Source organism: Furipterus horrens, unplaced genomic scaffold (genome assembly GCF_987537825.1).
Source record: "Furipterus horrens unplaced genomic scaffold, mFurHor1.1.pri manual_scaffold_9, whole genome shotgun sequence".
Lineage (NCBI taxonomy): Eukaryota > Metazoa > Chordata > Mammalia > Chiroptera > Furipteridae > Furipterus > Furipterus horrens.
The window spans coordinates 92,726,214-92,740,771 of NW_028327179.1; positions in this window are offsets into that span (position 1 = coordinate 92,726,214).

The following is a 14,558-nucleotide window of genomic DNA, read 5'->3' on the forward strand; positions in this document are numbered from 1 at the left end:
CTAAGAGTCAGGCACTGGGCCAAGTGCCTTGTACATTATCTCATGTAATTGTCACGAGGCTCCTAGGAGGGACAGCAGCAATGGCCATGCTTCAACAGACTGCTGCCTCTCATTAAGTGCTGACTGTGTCCCAAAACTCGGTGAAAATCTGGTAGAAGATTGTAGAACTCTCCAGGCAGTGCAGACACAAACAACGAGGCCACAATATGACAAGTATTAATAATGCAGGTCAATGCCAAGTGCCACGGGAGGAGAGAGACAACCACCTGGGAATATTGGAAACAACCTAAAAACTGACATTTAACCTAAACCTTTTCTTTAAGTTTCCCAAGCAGAAAAAGGGAGAAGCACCTAAAAAGGCACTTAAATGCATTTGCAGAGCATGGGAGTATGGAAGCATAATAAGTTCGAGGAGGCCCAAAAGTTTGGCATGGATGGAGCCCACATGGCACAGGGCAGCACTGTGGGGGAGCAGCGTGGGGTGGAAGTTCTCTTTGAGGATGTGAGGTGGTCAGGTGTGGAAGAAGTGCACCCCTATGTTCACTGCAGCATTATTCAGGGTAGCCAACACATGGAAACAACCAAAGTGTCCTTTGATGGAGGAGGGGATAAAGAAGGGGTGGTACCTGTACACTAGGGACGACTACGCAGCCATAAGAAAGGATGAAATACTGCCAGTCATGACAACATGGATGGATCTTGAGAGTATCGTGTTAAGCAAAAAAAGTCAGACAGAAAAAGTCAAGAACCATATGATTTCACTTGTGTGGAATATTTCACTGAAAGCAACAAATGAGCAAACAAGCAAAAACTCATAGACACAGACAACGGTATGAGATTTACCGGAGGGGAAGGGAGTTGGGGGTGTTGCAGGGAAGAGGGGGGCGAGAGCGTGGTGATGCAAGATTTGACTCGGGGTGGTAAACAAACATTGCAATAGACAGGTGATGGATCATAGAACTGTACACTTGAAACCTGTATCATTTTATTAACCAATATCACCCTAATAAATTTAATTTTTAAAAAAGAAGTGATCTCAGAACCTGGGGAAGATTTTTCCCACTGCACATCCCCATCCCAGGAATGGGGTATGTCTCCCTTCCCCATCGCCGTAAGTTTATCAGAATCTCTTGGGGAAGAGAGTCTGGGAATGAAGAGTTTGACAAGCTCCCTTGGTGACTCACCCGTGGCTAACGTGGGTAAGAACCACTGCTGAAGGCGCCCAGTGAGCTCAGGATTTGGGGCTTTTTCCCTAGGCAGAGGAGGCAAGACAACTTTAAAAAACAGGGAAAAAGCAGAATCTGATCTACTTTTAAAAGATGCAGAGTATGGACTGGAGTGGAGAAAACTTGGAGACAGAGAGAACAGGAGGCTGGCAAAATAGCAAGAATAAAGATAATAATAGCTGATCCTTACCAATGTCCCAGGCACGGTTCTAATTTAATAGTGTAATCAACAGATGTGAGAGACTAATTTGAAGCGATGTCAGGAGAAACGAAGAGAAGGAATTGCTAATTGGGCAGGATTTGTGCTTAGTGTTATAAAGACTGATATTTTGTCACCAGTCATTAAGACTGAAGTCTTGCGCCCTGGCTTCTGTGGCTCTCAGTTGATTGAAGTGTCGTCCTGTAGGCCCAAAGGTCACAGGTTCGATTCCTGGTCAGGGCACATACTGGGTTGCGGGTTCAATCCCTGGTCAGGGCACAGATGGGAGGCAACCAATAGATGTTTCTCTCTGACATCAATGTTTCTTTCTCTCTCCCACCCCACCTCCCCGCCCCACTTCCTCTCTCTCTAAAAGCAATGAAAAAATGTCCTTGGAAGAGGATTAAAAAAAAAGAGACTGAAATCGAGGGCTGTCCTAAGCCCTGTCCCCTTCCCTCTCAGCACTTAATCATGATAGGATAGACAGCCAAGGTGTATACTGATGGGAAGAAGTTGAAAGACTGAGGGAGTCTCCAGGGTCACCAACGTTTTAGTTTACTTGAAACTCCATACATTAAAAAAGAATTTAAAAAGGAGTAATATTTCCAGAGCCAGCAGTTCTATGGATGCAACGGCCATGGCCAAAAATGAGGCGGGAGTAATGGGTCTTCTCTTGCTTTCATGAGCAAGAGTCCCATACATTTCCTGGGTTTGCTGAGCTCAGAGTTCCCGGTGCTGCTTCCTTGCTCAGAGACCCCTGCAGCCAGAGCAGTGGCTGCCTCTCCTCAGGGGAGCCTTGACAGTGGCGCTAGTATGACTTAGAGTTGTATTAATAAAAGAATAATTGGCAACAGTAAGTTTTGAGAGAGTCAACGTACTTCTGTAACACTAACCGCAAGTTCTCTTCAAAGTAATGGCTTTATGTACAAATTCACTCATCATTCATTTATTGAACGGCTGCGATGTGTCAGACAAAATATTAAAGGCTGAGACAAGGAGGTACGGGAAACATTTTTTAAAAGGAAAAAAAAAGAAGAAGAAGACTCTGAAGCTACTAAGCAAGTTTGCCCCTGAGACACTTATTATTAAGGTCTTATATTTTCTCAGAGTGCTGGACAGACTTTATGGTAAAAGTAAAATGAAATCAAGTGTCATCGATGTTACACCCTGACCCCTCACCAAGCGTGCAGGGCCCTGACTATGCATCATTGCTTTGGTCGGCATGGGGTGGATACTGCAGGCACTTAAGAAATGTCGCATTTGTTGAAAAACAACAGTTTATTTCTAGCCCACGGTGCCTGTCTGGAAAGCCTTGGCTGGGGCTTTCTGAGACCCAGGCTGACAATGGAGAATGTGGCAGAAAGACAAAAGGGTCCCTGAAAGGCTTCACATTGGCAAGTAAACATTCCAGACCAGAAGTAGCAGACGTGGCTTCCAATCACAACATATCGCCCAGAACTGACCAGTGGCCCCGTCCAACCACCGGGAAGCGACAAAGTACAACTCTCATGCTCCCAGCACGTAGAGAGACAGACCATTTGGAGAATGGCACCGATGACTATGACAGACACGTGGCAGAGCTGGCCCTGTTTTAACTGATCATCATCCCTAAGATTGAGCTCATGCATCAGACTTCATCAGACAGTGTAACCTGCTTATTGTCAACAGATAAACAAATCTTTGCTGAATTCTGCTCGGGAAGCGATGGTGTGCTATCCAAGATGAAGTGAGAAAGCAGGGGGATGGATCTAATAACACAAGAAATTGAGCTTAAAGGGATTAAACAGTAACACCCCTGAGCTTCTCTGTACCTACGGCTGTCGGGAGGCCCTTTAATGGGATTACACTGGAAGAGTTTTGGGGTTTCACAAATGGCACCATCCATTCTAAGCTCCACTCTGACCCAGAACAGACAAAAAAGATTTAATAGACCCCCTTCCATCACTCCCAACCAAAAGCACAGCCTGCAAAAGCCAGCTTCCCCCCAAAATAGCTTCCTGGCCAACCTCAGAAGAAAACAAATGCTAAATACTCTAAGAAAGAGCAAGAAAAATCAAGGAACATTTAGCCAGTCATCAGTGCTGAAGATGGACACAGGAGAAGGAAAATGGCATAAGATTTGGTTAAAGGGAGACAATCAATGCATGATAAAAACTTTACATCAATAAATATTTTTTCCTAACACCATTATCTCAATTTGAGTTAAAAGTTCCCAATGTGGAAAATCTAACTTTGAATGTCAGGATGTTTCCTTATATAAATTACACACATATCTCTTGAATTCAATGTACAAAGCTGTAGATTAAATGTACAATATTTAGAAGGTTAGATGAGATTTTTCCATTTCTGTTGCCACATTAACAAAAAGTGGATCCAGAACAATCCTTTTATCTTTGTTATAACCCTTTTTATCTATGAGGTTCCTGACTCAGATCAAGAGAATTTGGTCATTCTTTAACAAATTATCATTTGTGTAACTTAAAACACATTGTGCATTTCTATAAATTCTTTAGGCCACAAACAGGTTTGTAAAGTTTTCTGTGATAAGGATAAAATGTATTTCAGTAATAGCATTATTAAAGCAAAGACATATTTGAAAACTTGAAGGAAAAAAAAAAAAGACTGAAAAATGCTTTTTGCAAAGCCCATCAGGAGGAACTGAAATCTGTCATGTAAATCCCTTTGGCATTGAGTCAGGTGGAGACAGTCTAAGGACCGTGACTCAGCCTTCCAGATCAATCAGGCTGTGCAGGACAAGAGTAACACATACAGCAGGTGGGACCAACTCATGCTGGTGACTGAGTTCCGGTTTTGTGGAGAAAAGAACTGCAGACTGATCTCAGAATGAATTGTCCCTCCTTGACCATCTGGGTGAAACATCTTTATAAAATAATGCATAATTTCTGAACGCCCTGGCAAAGCCAGGTAGGGACCAACTCTTGAAGTATCTGTCTGTTTTTGTTTTGTTATACATTTTACTTTTTTTGTACATCCCACAACACCCTCTGTGGTAATTGCTGTCTTTCACTTACAGATGAGAACTCTGAATGTCAGGGAAGCTGAATGGCTTGTTCAAGGTCCAATATCTCATAGGGGGTGGACCCCAGGAAGACCCTCTTCACTTTCCCATTCTCCTGGGCTTCTGCTCTGCAGGAGAACCAGTCTCTTGTTGGAACCGCTTCATAATAATGGTTCACAGGGCAAGCTCTAGGCAGGTAAACGTGGATATGAATGCAGTTTCAAGTTTTTGAGGTGCATTGTGAGTTACAGCTTCAAACAAGCTATAAAATGGAGATAAGCCTCCTGTCATGCAGTTTTTATGAAATTAAATAAGATGTTATAAACATAATTATTAGGCTAGCCCTGGTGCATCACAAACACTCAATAAATGTTGGCTATCTACATCATCACCTAGGTTCTGTATCCCATAAAGGTTAAAGGCATTTAACTAGAACAAAGGGTACACCCAACCTCTTAAGCAGTTCCATATATATTTCCCCGGAGTCTTAATGGATAGTTAAGTGCAAAGGCAAAGGACTGATGAAGAAACCCTGCTCTTTCAATTGCAAGGTCAAGATACTGAGACTCTAGCATGATCATTATACATAATTTGATATCTTAACATGTCAAAGACACCAGTCAAAGCCCTTTTCATGTATTAATTCATTTAATCCTCACTCACAGTAACCCTATGTAGCAGATGCTACTAATATATCCATTTTTACAAATAAGGAGATGAGGCCAAGAGAGCTTAAATAATTGCCGAAGTCCATACACCAAGGAAGTGGTAGTGGTAGAGCCAAGATTTAAACACAGAAAATCTAAACTTAAAGGCTGGACTCTATCCACTAAGCTACCCTGTCTCTGTGCAGTAGTAATGGATGTGCGGTCATATTGAGGGAATAACAATCCAGAACATGTTATGTGCCTACAATGAAAGTCTGCTGGCTCCCAAGTCATCAATGCATGATGACTGGAAGCACAGTAAGCATAAGCCATGAGAACCATCAAGAATGTGAGATGTAAAAAATGGTCAAGAATTCAACAAACAGAGCCTCCAACAATGCCGCTGTGAAAGAATGCCAAGGACAAACTTGACAGGAAATCAGCAGGAAGGGAGCCCTCCTTGTAAGCAAAGTAAATAGCCCAGTGGTGACTCTAACAGGCAGGACCCACCCCCATAGGAACAGACGTAGGGGAACCAGCTACAGTGCTCATGAGTGACTGCGCTATGCTCGCTGGGTCTCATCAGCATTCACGCTCAGGATCAGCCTGCCCGAGAAAGAACAACTGCAGCGCTGGCCGGGTGGCTGAGCTGGTTGGAGCATCATCCTGTACACCAAAAGGTCGCTGGTTTGATTCCCAGTCAGGGCTCATACCTAGACTGCAGGTTCAGTCTCTGGCTGGGGCACCTATGGGAGGCAACTGATGGATGTTTCTCTTTCACATTGATGTCTGTCTGTCTGTCTGTCTTGCCTGTCTCTGTCTCTCTTCCCCCTCCTTCCTCTCTCTCTCAAATCAATAAAAATATCAAAAACATATGTATTTATTTAAAAATAAACAAATACATACATACATACATACATACATACAATTGCATATAAGCCCACATTAGTGAAGAGGCTGAAAACCAATGCCTAACTTGGCCTTTGATTCCTTACTTGGCTTTGGCAAATGTAAAGTCTTCGTCATATGTGTTACAGTAGATAAGTAAAGATGAACCCAATACCAGCACTTCCACAGCAGACTCAGGTCGGAGGGAGAGGATTAGAAAATACCATGATCATGACCTTGGATCATGTCAGGCTGCACTTTGCAGGGCTGCGGATGAGAACACTTTGGGAGCCATCCCCTTGGACACTGAGCATGCCGGTGCTGACTTTACCGTATTAGACATCAGGGATGTTTACCACCCAAGGAACCAAGACAGAAAGAAACTGACCTCACTCAAGTTCATCCTCCACATCCAGGATGGCTCCCAAGGACCTACAATCTTTACCACACTCTCCGCAGATCCAGTCCACTTTGCAAAGAGGGCAGAAAGTCCTTTGCTATAAATTTCAAATTCTAAAACAGCTTACCACGAAACAGATGGAAAAATACATTTTTGGCAAGATCCTAACCCACTCAAACATAATGCTGTTTCTCCAAATCGAATATTAGACTTTCAAGCTGTGCACTTAATGCTGGCAAATATGCAACTTCCTGGTTCAAGACAGTTAATAACTCTAATAGTTATTGAGTGAGAGAGGGGCAATTGAGACTAATATATGAATATAATTTCCCTTGAAATAATCTTGGAAGTGAAAGCCCCAGAGAAGACACATTCATAATGAGGCAAAATGGATGTTTGTGGAACACAAAAATAGTGCAGGACACATTATTAAACCTCAAAGGGCAGTCAGGCTGTCTCTGCTGATCAGTGGTTTGTCCTTTCAGTTCTGCGTTTTTAAAGGCTCTCTGCAGGGGGCTGGGGGGTGGGCGGGGGCAGGGTCCAATGAAGAATGGAAGGGAGAAATGAGGAGGGGCCACCAGTGGGGCATGACGCCCCCAAGCACAAAAGCCTTCGTGTGGCCCTTTCTAGCAGCAGATCTCTTAGCTCAGGAGTTAAGAAGAACTTCTCAACACTGCAATGGAACGTTGTCAGGTGCTTTTACAAAGTACGGAAATGCCCAAAAAGGATTCAAATGTCATCGCCAATTTCATCTCTCTCAGAAGGGGTGAGGCTTTTGTACTCTTGAGCATCTGACAGCTTCTAGCTCCTCTGACCGCATGGATCTGAGCTGCTCCAAGCAATCTGGCACACAAATTGAGGCTCAGAACCAGAGAAGAAAGGCCCCAGCCTCTAGGTGTTATTAAATAGCATAAATCTACCTAGAGAACAAGTACATAGAGAAAGCTAAGCCTACAAACATTCCAGAAGCAGAATGAACTATGTGGGTGTTTCATTTATATTTAAAATCAAATGATACACTGGTTTAGGATCAAATAGGTATATAAACTAAAAGGAAATTCACTCCTGGGGCAGCGATTTCATGTCTCTGGGTTACTCAAGACATCTCCAAGTTTGGACAACGGAGAAGATTACGCTTCTCGGAGAAATGGGGGGAAAAAATGGGACAACTGTAAGAGAAAAACAATAAAATTAACTTAAAAAAAAAAAAAAGATTACGCTTCTCCTTAGCTATCTTGAATTCCACTGCAAACAAGGCAATAGCAATAATTACCCAAAAGATCTGCTCTCTTTTTGCCTCCCAGTTAAAAAAAAAAAAAAAATTGCTAATATATAACATTGGCTTTCAGTTCATAAAAGTGGAATTATTTGTTTTATTATTACTTTTCTTAGCTATTTATAGAATCTGCATTTCTTCCCCTGAATCTTTCAAAAAGTACCCCCTTTCTCACTTAATGCCCTCCCCCTCTTCCTTGGTTTCAAGGTCCAGAGCTTCCCCATGAAGGATCTCTCCCTTGTTGCATAATTTTCTCACGAGAGCTTGCCAAGCATAACCTCCCAGTGCTGATCTTCTAATCTGTCTATTTTACAAACTCAACTTGACTGAAGTCCTTTCTTCCACAGGTAGCTGTACCTGTAGGTAAGACTCGAAATCTCCCTTGCTGTAGCCTCCACTGCTAGACATCAGTTCCAGCCAGTCCAGGCCAGCTCAGCTTCTGAACCCCAACTTAGACAAGACTACCAAGCCACTATCATGCAGGAAAAATGTCAAGACCCTCTCTCCCTGGGTTCAGGCCTGACATAACAATCACCCTGCTATTATCTACATCTACCTGTTGCTCTAGTTGGATGCAGAGAAGACTGAAACTTCCAACAATAGGCCCCCAAACTTTATATTCCAATACCACCAGACCCCACTGATACAAGTATAGCTACCTCCCTCTCTACCCCACTCCTTATAACCTAATACGCCCCTCCAGTGTCAGGCAAGAAGCTTTAAACTCAGAATCCAATAAGCTCTGCCCTATTAACCTCAATGGCCCTTCTCCAAAGTGATGAAATGCACCAGAGACCCAGAGATCCTCCCCTCTTTTCTCCATTCGGTGTGTTTATACCAGAACTCACTGAGCTCCAACTTGTGCTTCCACCACTGGGAAAAGGACGTGAGAGAGAGATGGGAATAGGGCAGTCACCTTCCTCCTTTGTTTCCAGGCGGCAGACAGCAGAAACCAGCTGGTGTCCCAGCATTGCTCCCCTGGACCAGCAGCGTCATCTGCGGAAGGAACTAGACAGGCAGCTTAGACAGGAACTAAAAGAAGTGGCCCAGCTGTGCGGCCTTAGTTCTGAGAACTCCAGAAGCACCTGGATAGGAACCTTGAAGGAGCGGAGTGGTGAGCCGCCCCTACAGCAATGAGGAGGATCTCACCACCCAGGCACAGAGGTTGCCTCTGAGCCAGCGTCATCCTAGCTATCTCTGTGGAGCATTTCTGACCTTGAAAATGGCCTATAGAGACTTCTGATGGGCCAGTGTCAGGAGTATTGTTCAGCATTAGGCCACCATTCAAGACACAATTTCCCAAACCCAGGGCTTGTCAATATGGAGGCCAGGGCTTAGCGTATCTCCCCTCCTAACCAAAGTATCCCTTATGTTAGAGCACCCTGCCCATCTGCCTGGACCTCTCTGCATCACTGGGCACCCTCACCAGGGTAGCATACCCCGTGTCCCACAATGCACCAATCTTCTTTAGGAAGTCTCCTAGGTCCACCAACTGCCCACCCCTGATTTCTACCTGACCTGGCATCTCTACTTTGGAACACGCTGTTTGAAACTCCTCTAATCCACAACGTACTCAGACTCATTGCCATAAAGAGCATGCGTGACTACACACAGACCACCTGAGGTCATGTACCTCCTTAGCACTGCCACTTGCTGGATGTATAACCTCGGGGAAACAATGAACCTCTCTTTTTCAGTTTCCTCATATATAGAATGGGAATAATCATGATGTGTCCCCTCTGGGGTTGTTTGGGGGATTAAATGAGTTAATGCATGAGAAATACTTAGAACTCAGCCTGGTATACATAATAAAAATAAATGTTAACGACTATTATTTCAACACCACTGAACCTGCATTCAACCTGATACATTCTCCCACCTAGAATCCCCAGATATCAAACTTTTCCGTGCATTTGACTACGTTCTAATTTTTGGGGTAAAGCAGCAAACAAAGACCTCACAGTGTTTATATTTTAGGGGGAAGACACAACTAATGAAAGTAAACAAATACATAATATAGTATCAGGTGGTATCAAAAGGCACAAAGGAAATAAAATAGAGTTACAATAAAGAGAATGATGGAGAAGAAGATGCAAATTTTTCTGACAGCTGGGGCAAGGCGGCCCACTGAAAAAGTGAATTTTGTGCTAAGCCTTGAATGATAAAAGCCAGACATAATGAAAAGATTGAAAAAAAAAAAGAAAAAAAACATGGTTTCTCAACCTTGGCACCAATGATATTTTGGACCAGATAAATCTTTGTTGTGAGGGGCCATCCTGTGAACTCTAGGATGTTTATCAACTCCCCTGGCCCCTACCCGCTAAGATGCCAGTAACATCCCTGAAATCGTGACAAACTCACCCTCACTGAATAATGCTAAAATGACAACTTTGTTACCATTCTAGTCTCATTTCTTGATGCAACCTATCACTTGTATTCCTAGACGATCAACTCACTTCGGATTTTCCATACAACAAAGACATTTCCCACGGCTATATCCTTCCTAATGTTGACCATCTGACCTTTGTGGGAGATCCTTCCCAGCCCCCTTCAAATGAATAATTCCTCCTCATTCTTTAACACTCAACGCAAAGTATCTCATTTTCTAATTTCAAGTGGATGTCTCTATCATTATACTCGTCGGCGGCGGCGGCAGCCGTCCGTCTCGAGAGACGATGGTGTAGCTTCTTAAGAGTCTATCTGCACCGCCGAGAATGGTTGTGCAGTCCGACTCGGGAGTGTCCCGAGTCGGATCATTATACTATAAATGCCTATATTATATGTATAGTAACATTTTAATTATCTGTCTACCCTTACTAATCTCTGAGATTCTTCTGGTCAGGGAATGGATCTTATTTGTTTGTGTTTGGTGCCTAAAACACACCCTAGGTGCTTAATAAATGTTAAATAAATCAACTGCTGTGCCCTGAAGGATATTATAATAATCCCTCAGGCCAACAAGATACATATATACAGACATAACTTTCACATAATACTAAAAATGATATGTGACATAAGAGAAATAACAGTGTTATTGGAGTTCATGTTCAAGAAAAAATACTTTCCACTGAGTACGTCATTCATTTGCATAGAACAAAGTCAATGCTGGGTGCTGTTCAATTGTGACTCCCCTGTCCCCAGTGGAGTTCTGCAGTCACAGACCATGGTCATAATTTCATTAGCGACCAATCAATAAAGGCCTCACAGACCAGCTCTGAGGATGTTCATGGTTCATACTGACCATTACTCCTATGGGGAAACCAACCTGCAGCTCTCAGGCAGATGATTTCAATGTGAAGAACCCCATGAATATAGGGGACCCAAGTTGTGAGTCTGAGTGAGGCCAGGGCCAAACGGTACCTTCTGATGTCTTTAATGCCCAGTCTGGGCTATCATGTCTACTAAGCTGTAGTCCTGTACGTGTGTGTCCCGGGCCTCTCTCCCAACAGCAGGAATGACATCAGAGAGTGTGCACAGAACTATGAGTTGTCCACAACCAGTGTCTGTGCCACAACTAACCAGCTGGTCGTATTTCAAATCCCCTCGGCTTCACCCATATTTGCCTGTCATACCATCAGTGAACCCTGGCTGGTTTGGCTCAGTGGATTGAGCGTCGGCCTGCGAGCTAAGTGTCGCTGGTTCGATCTTCCAGTCAGGGTACATCAGAGAAGGAAAACTCTGACTCCAAAAAACCTCCGCTGCCTTGCGGCATACCTCTTCAGGGGAAAGGCTAAGGGAGTAAACCCTGACAGAAAATCCGGAGCCGGGGTCCCTAAGGCGGTTTGACGTTGTAGTCAACACCGGCAACTCCTGCGGCGCACCTGAAGCCAAGCTGTATTGACTCCGTCTTTCCCTTGGACCCTTCAGCTGCGAAGAGAGGGGGGGTCTGCTGCATGGGCAACAGCAGACCCTCCATATCACCCTGCCCAGGCTCTGTAGCTTCAGCTTCACTGGAGAGGACACTCCAGTGTCATCGCAAGATGTCGATTCAACACGGGAGGAGACAGATACCGTGTCACTCCCGAGTCGGACTGCACAGCCATTCTCGGCGGTGCAGATAGACTCTTAAGAAGCTACACCATCGTCTCTCGAGATGGACAGCTGCCGACGGAAAAAAAAATTACCATCAGTGACATTGTCTCAAAGCACGAGAACCAAGCCACACAGAAATCACTTATCCCTTTGGTTACAAAGATGAGCTACTAGAGAGTATTTTGAGAAGATGCACAGTGAGCTAAGGATTCTCAAGACAACACTGAAAAAATCAAAAGCAAACAGGCAACTCAAAGATTGGAAACTGCTCTGGAGTTGGGCCAATGTGTTCCTCATGTGGTTGCAGAAAAGAAGATCCCCTTGGGGTGTAAAGTTCAACAAGCAGAAACCAACACTTGGGAGTCCAGGCATGTGTCATCAGCCACAGACGTGCATTCCCGGAATGGCCCCGCTGGAACATCCAGCTAAAGCTTGTGCGTGTGGACGGTTCACTACATTAGTTCCCGCAGCACTGTTCTCTGCATATATTCCCATCTTCCTGCCCCTACTGCCCCAGATTCCTACTCCAAATATGAATCAGGAAAAACTAAGCACAAGTGAATTCCACAAAGTTCATGCATAGATAACTTCTATTTTCCACATTCGTTGATAGTTAATAAGACAAAGATATAACAAGTCAACTTGAAAATAATTTTTTCATTCAAATGCCCACATAGCAAAGTTATTAGCAAATAAAACTTCTCAAAAAAAACAAAAAGAAAAAAAAACCTCCCAGCTACACAGAAGTGAATTTTTCCCATTGACAAGTGGTGACCCTGAACACAGACAGGTCAAGTGCTTCAAGTCAGGGTCAACATTATGATCAAAGGCTGAAAGAAGACTTGGCTGCTTAGACTCCAGCTTAACTCAGAACCCAGTGCCCCACGCCCTGCTTGATGCTACTCCTTAATATAGCTATTGAGTCCAGCCCACATTTAAACACCTACTCACAGACGTTATACCAGCTAACACTCCTCCACGAAGCTGTGTTCCCAGACCCACATCTTTGTACCCACACAGAGAATTCAAGTTCAGATTCCAAGGGATCTGAAAGATCATGGAGCCCAGCCTCCTCAAGTAGCAAAGCATCACAATTCTCTACAGCCCAGCCCAATTCCCATCCCCGACGAGGTGAGGTCCCAATTCACTGTGCTGCAAACTGCAGCCTCCATCACCTGACTCGGTCTATTTCCAGACCTACAGCCTCTCAGGGCACCTCATACCTGTTCCCTAGGATCAACAAACAACTTGCTTTTTCTGGAGCGTACCATGCTTCTCCAAACCTCCATGACTGTGCTGTGACATCTCTAAGGCTCACTTCCATTCCTTGAACAACAACCTGTTTGAATGTCACCACCGCAGTAAGGCACTCTTGGACCCCTTCAAAGAGTGTATTGCCCCTTCCTCCATCATCCATGACACTTTTTACACATCTCTGGCATAGTGTGTTCCTCGTCATGTGTAAATCTATGTTGTTTGCATGGCTGTTTTCTTCCACTGGAAGGTGAGTTCCTTAAAGACAGGGACTACATTTCATTCCTTTCTGTCATCTTGGCTGCAGACTGGCACCCTGTGAGCTCTTTATAAAGCCAGCAGAAATGAGATAAAGAGAAATAGGAGAAACGGTAGAGGGTGTTAAAGTCAGAGAATTTCAGAGATGTGCTCAAGATCACTCAAATGGACACACGGGTTCCACACCAGATGCCCCAGTCACATTCTGTCGTACAGACCAGGTGACACAAAGTCACTCTGCCATCTATCCAACAGCCCAGACCCACTGACTTCCCTCCATTTTCTCTCCAGAGTCCCTGGTTCTGAACACACTTCCCCATCCACAGCTCTGGTAGGATACTTGCAAGTGGAGATGGCGGAGAGAAGGCTGAACCTTCTGGAAACACAGAAGAGAGCTGATGAGGACAATGAGGCAAACAGTTCACTGCATGAGGGTCTTCCACGCAAAACCGATGGGCAAATACTCGGGATGAATAGATATGCTTCCTCCTCCCAGCAGTTGCATCTGGAACCACCACCAAAGCCCAACCACTTAACCTTCTAGCACTCCAGCCCCAAGGGCAGTGTCTCTGGGGGCTGTGATTCTTCCCGGCTATCTCTCCAATGTTTGCGAAAGCCCATGACTGAGCTCGGCCTCTCCTACTTACGAGGAAAGCCAGCCAGAAAAACTAGCCAAGAGATGAGCCAGCTGGCAGAAGGTCTGGGGATCAGGCCGTGTGAGCCCAGACAGACCTCTAGGCACTGTGCAAGGGCCTCCGCTGGCCTGGCCAGGAATCAGGCTCCCCAGCCCACAGCCAGTCTCCTGCGAAAATGTCTTAGCCATCCACCCTCCCCAGGGGCCTAGCCCAGAGAGAGTAACCCCTCCCGAGCTGCTGCCAATTTGCACCTCATTAGCAACAGCCTCTCCCAAGTGACAGTCCCTCAGAAATCCCAGATTGAGCACCTCATTGGTGCTAAATGAACTCTGGGTGTTCGGGGAGACTGGCATCTGAGCTGCTAGGAGAATGACAGGTCTTGGGGCTTCCCAGAAAACCAGAAGAGCACAGCCTACAGACAGAAGACAGAGGAGAACCCTGTGTCTGGCATAAATCGGTGGTTCAAGGTCAGGAGGTACTGAAAAATCAAAGGGATATTTTAAAACTTTAGTTGATGGTCTCAAGACAAATGGTGAGCTGAATGAAGGTAACTAGATAGTGGCAAAATGCCAGAGGGGAGTCACAACCGCTCTCTCCTCAACTTAGATGCTTGAAAAACAAAGCAAAATCACTCGTGTCTTCCCATGTCACACAGAGAGAGTTGGGACAGAGGAAACACATACCAAACTCTTAGATGTCCTTCAGAACTAAAGATGAACTAAAA